At 40.8% G+C, this 5,485-nt stretch overlaps 1 long non-coding RNA gene across 1 annotated transcript; it reads left to right on the top strand.

Annotated features, from left to right (window-relative positions):
* LOC129143800 (uncharacterized) lies at positions 1-3,542 on the top strand. The gene is made up of 2 exons (XR_008547686.1): positions 1-588; positions 1,121-3,542. It is a non-coding gene; the product is annotated as an uncharacterized LOC129143800 (long non-coding RNA).
* The last annotated feature ends 1,943 nt before the right edge of the window (positions 3,543-5,485 follow it).

Below are 5,485 nucleotides of genomic sequence, written 5' to 3'. Positions count from 1 at the left end.
AAAAGAATAGAAAGAAAAGAGCCTTCTTTTTCTGTGTTCTCACATGGTAGAAAGAGAAGGGAACTCTCTGGAACCTCTTTCATAAGGGCACTAACCCCATTCATGAGGGCCTTGCTCTCATAACACAATCACCTCCCAAAGACCCCACATCCCAATAGCAGCACTGTGGGGACCAGGATTTAACAAATGAATTGGAGGGGACACAAATACTTGGTCCATAGCCTTGCACAGGCTGCTTCCATGGGGGCAACACCCTCAATAAAAGGCACAGCACGTTTCCAAGTTATAATTGCACAACTTGGAAAGTGAGCTGAGGAAGCAAAAAAGAAACAAGAAATGGATATCTAGAGCTCTCAGAGGATGCCTCAGGCAATCAGACTCTCTCGAGCTCTCTAGCTGGCTCCTGGTTCCATAAGACCAGACTATTTGATCTACCTTGTTTCATCATACGTTCTCAATCATTGGCTTTAAGAAGCCATCTCAAATGCACACTGAGGCTTCAAAGGAACTGTCAGCAGCCTGCGAGTTTTCCTTCCACAAGGGACAGAGGAGACATTGAAACATTCAGTCAACAGTGTTTGCCACTCAGTAAGTAAATACTCATATATGTTGTATGTTAAAATGTTAAAGGAAAATGAAGCCAAGTGTGGTGGTGGTGCCTGCAGTCCCAGCTACTCCAAAGGCTGAGGTAGAAGGATCTCTTGGACTGATGAGTTTGAGACCAGCCTGAGCAACGTAGTAAGATCCTGTCTTTAAAAAGAAAAAAATGTTAAGAATATCAGAAGTTATTAATTAGATAATTATGAGATATCAGTGTTCTTCACCAGAGTGCAAGTATAGTTAAGGCCATGATGAAATATAAGCACAAGAATTTATAGATAATACTCATCCCAGAAAAATCTCCTTGGACAAAATACAAGGAACTGGTATACGTTTTCTAATGATTCCCTGACAATTCTTTAATCAAACCAAGTGAAATGGGTCTGAAAATTAGATTGTCGGATTATAAATATTAATCTTATTAGGTCTATAATGCAATGCCAACCAGTAACACTTTTTTCTGCCCCTCCTCAGTGACATTAGCCCATATTTGAACCAGGGCCACTTTTTTTCTTAACAGAAGAGCTTTGATACAAGGAACAGGATATCAAGATCAAAATTCCGCCCAAGCTTGGCATTCAAAGCGCTCAGACTTGACAATTCCTGACTGAATGCCACCAACATCTCAACTAAAGCCCTCTGGGGGCTGGGACACAAAGCTGTTGACACGGCAAGATATGACTTTGATAATTCCTCTGGGCTCATCTTGGTGACTCTATCTTAATACAGTGTGTTTCATTTAAAACAAAAGAAGTCACACACAAGCATCAAGATATTCTGAACCTGATAGGTACCATAGACCAGACCGGGAGCATGAGACTTGCTCACTTTTTCAATAAGAATGTCCCCCTCAGAGGCTGCTCCTATACAAACTAACCAGTTGTTAGCTTGTCAGAGTTGCTGATAGCACAGGCTTCCCCTTAGAATTACCGGCATTTTCCACCCTAACCCTTCAGCAAAGAAATTTGGTGGCTGGCAGACAGAAATGAGTTAAAACTAGTAAGTCTATCTTTGGCCTGTTCCCTAGGAAAAACACTGATATTATTTGTTCCAAGTATTTATAATGAGGTCTCTAAAATATTTTTTTCCCTCTCTCTCCCTCACTCTTTGTCTCCTTCTCCCTGCTAATGGAGAAATCTCAAAATGTTTATGAACTCTGAGAGCTGAGTGCTGCCCAGGCCTCCCACCCACCCGACATCCTTCCACACACACACTTATGGCTTTGGTCAGCTGTCAGATGATATGACAAAAAGCTTAGCAGACATCTGTTCATGGATTAATGGCCATGGTATTTCTTTCACTATCAAAGATAAATTGCTAGACAGCTGTATTAAAAACCACAGCACAGTTCTCGACACTGGTGATGCACAGACGAGATGACCAATTTTCTAAATGGGGTCACGAAGAACATTCTTATTTCGGGAGCCATTTTTTCCCAGTGAGAAAAGATGGAAAGCAATAACAAGGACTGCTGTGCAAACTTCAAATTCAAAAGGGTCCAAGCTTCCTTTCTGGCTGCTGATAATGACATGTTATTTGAAGATTGTTCTGGCAGTCAGAGTTTACAAAAAGAAAAAGGATCAGAGAGTGAATGCTTTGCTTTGCCAACGCGGCTCCTGTAAATGGTATGAAAAGCGTATTTTCCAAACTCAGACTCAGTTAGGTTCCTAAGGAAGTGGGCCTGTACTCGTGACTTTGGTCAGCTTGTGAAACGATGTAATAAAAGAATATCACATAATATTTATCTGAGGAGTAAATAAGATAAAATATACCAACAGTCCAGCATGTGGTTGGCTCTAAAAGGCTAGTTCCCTGGCCTTTTGGCCTTCGGAAGTCCCCTTTAAGCTGATCCTCACTGGCACCAAGCATGTGAATACCTGTGTTAGGTCCTCTTGGCTGCATTGCCAAGTTTTCTCAGCTAGATGTTTGATGAAGACAGTCAGAATGTGGCATTTATAAATATGTTTAAAATCAATGAGAGATTTCTAAAGCAGATATTATATAAAACAAATACTAGAATCGTTCATCAGTTCTTAAGAAGGAAGTAAGCTCATCAGTTTTTAAGAAGGAAGTGACATAAAAACACAGTTAGGGCCGGGCGCGGTGGCTCACGCCTGTAATCCCAGCACTTTGGGAGGCCAAGGCAGGCAGATCACGAGGTCAGGAGATCAAGACCATCCTGGCCAACATGATGAAACCCCATCTCCACTAAAAATACAAAAATTAGCTGGGCATGGTGGCACCTGCTTGTAATCCCAGCTACTTGGGAAGCTGAGGCAGGAAAATTACTTGAACCAGCGAGTCGGAGGTTGCAGTGAGCCGAGATGGTGCCACTGCACTCCAGCCTGGCGAGAGAGCAAGACTCCATCTAAAAAAAAAAAAAAAAAAAAAAAAAAAAAAAAAAATCACACACAGAAGCCAGAAATAGAAAAGCAACAGAGCAGAAAACTTGGGTAAAGCACGACCAGCCAGCATTTATTTGGATGGCTCCCTGACAGAGACCAGGCCTGAGGAACCCTCCCAGGACGAGAGGTGACGGATACACAACCAGACCAGGAGCCCAGATTCCAGCACTAGACCCTCATATGACCCGTGACACTGAGAAAGTTACTAGCATGGCCCGACGTCAATATCCTTGTTGGTGAAATGAAGAAAATCAACTAATCATCAAGATCTTTCCATTTCTCAACTGTCCATGAAATAATAGTTCAGTAAAAATAGCAGCAGACTGAATGACAAATTGAATATGGATTTCAAAGAAACAGAAGGTTTTGAGGCTAGAAATCTGCCTGAGAGATCGTGATGAGGGGCCAGACTGTGAGCTCAGCTTCCCATATAGGCAGGTTCAATATGGAGCTCAGCACATATAGGCAGGTTCAATATGGAGCTCAGTACAAAACAAACGCCATGAAGAGATCATTAAAAAAAAAAAAAAAGACAAAGATAAAGATAAAGAAAACGAAAACATAGAACTATTAAGTACAGGAATAATTATTCAATCCCAGGAACCAAAAGTAAAATCAGTTACAGTTTTTCACCTAGCAAGTTGGCAGCCAATTGAAGATTCGTCTCAGTATAGTGTTAAGAGAATGTAAATTGATAAATCAACTTTAAAATACAAGAAACTACCTACGGTGTATGCTTATCACCTGTGTGACAAAATAATCTGTACACCAAACCCCCAAGACACTCAGTTTACCTATATAACAAACCTGAACATGTACCCATTAACCGAAAATAAAAGTTAAAAAAAAACTTCAAAATACTCTGTATCCATTGTTCTAGCAATGTCATTTCTATATATTTATTCTAAAAAAAATTCTCAATGTGTTCAAATATTTAGCTGTAAGTTTATGTATTACCATGTTATTCATGACATCAAATAATTATTAGAAATCTAAATATCTAACAATAGGTATTTAGATATATTTATCTAATAAACGCATTGTGGCACTTTTTGCTGTGAAATACCATGTAATCACTTAAAAAGGACCTCCTGGAAAAATATTTAATGATGTATAAAGATGTTCACAACACATTGCTAAATTTAAAAAAAAAAGTTATAAAACAGTATAATCTCATTTTTGAAGGGAAGAATATCTATTTTTACAGCTATACATATGCACCTAGAACATAGATGTACATGTATGTGTACATGTGTGTATGTGTGTGTGCCCCTAGACCAGATGTATTAGGTTGACTCTATGAAATCTCTAATTTTATAAGTCAGAAACAGTACAATCTCAGAAATTTCTTAAGGTTCTACTTAATAAATCCATATACACCGGAATAAGATGTAAAAATTATTCACAAAAATGTTGACTATGGTCATATCTTCAGTGATTTATGGATACTTTTATTTTTCAAACATTTTACAACTAAGATGTATTTCTTTTAATATAACAAAAATCTTGTAGTGAAGTTAAATAATTTACACACATATCAGTCTAAAGTATGCAATTTCTTCTATATATGATAAATATAAATATATAGCATATGTGTGTATATATATTATATATAACTGAAATTTATAGAGAGAGATAAAATTAACCAAATGTCTAATCCTTTTTAGTGCAATCCGTTCCAAAGATGGCAGCAGTCTATTAGGAAAAAATCACTCATCAGGATAAAAATGCTTGGTCTCTCCGAATAGTCTCCCCTCCTCCGCTTCCTTCCCAAGATAGTTCCCCGGTGAGTGGGAGCAGTTAACATCTTATGGTGGTGGGAAAACCTGGGCTGTTGGGCATGACGTCCTCTACCTCTTCTGGTCTCCAGGGCTGTGTCCCTGTTCCCTGGGTGTTTCCTGGCCTTCAAAGCTGAAACCTGAGGCTGGTGTCACTGGTAATCTGATCTCTTTGGGTCTGGGCAGGATTATCACTTCCTGCTGACTCAGCCAGTCAGCTCCCGCAGGCTACAGACTCCGGAATATCTGCCATGCCCTTCCTCCAGCCTCTGGCCCAGCCTCGCATCCAGGCTCTGCTGTGCGGTCAGCTCCCCTCACCACTCTGTGCACGCTGTGGATCCTTGGCTTCTCAACGCTGCATCCCTATCCTGTAAAGGTCTAGAGCACCCCGGAATGCTGAGCCCCAGAGCCCTCTTTCTGCCTGACCACCCCGGCTGCCCAGCTCGCTGTGATGTGCCTGAAGTGCAGACTGCTCTTGGAGTAACTCACCTTGAAGCACAGCCTCCAGACAGGAAGTCAAAGGGAAACTTACTGTGTGCCCTTCCTCTCCTTTTCCATCTTCCTGCCATCCCCAGGACAAGAAGCTGGCCAGGCCTTTCCTTACTTCCACTCTGTCCTCAATCCCTTCCTCCCTCTCCAGCCAGGTATGCAGGGTCTCCTTGGCTTTATAAAAACACATCTCTGAATAGAGCCCCTTATGCT

Source organism: Pan troglodytes, chromosome 3 (assembly GCF_028858775.2).
Source record: "Pan troglodytes isolate AG18354 chromosome 3, NHGRI_mPanTro3-v2.0_pri, whole genome shotgun sequence".
NCBI classification, from domain to species: domain Eukaryota; kingdom Metazoa; phylum Chordata; class Mammalia; order Primates; family Hominidae; genus Pan; species Pan troglodytes.
This window is presented reverse-complemented; position numbering and strand designations above follow the sequence as displayed.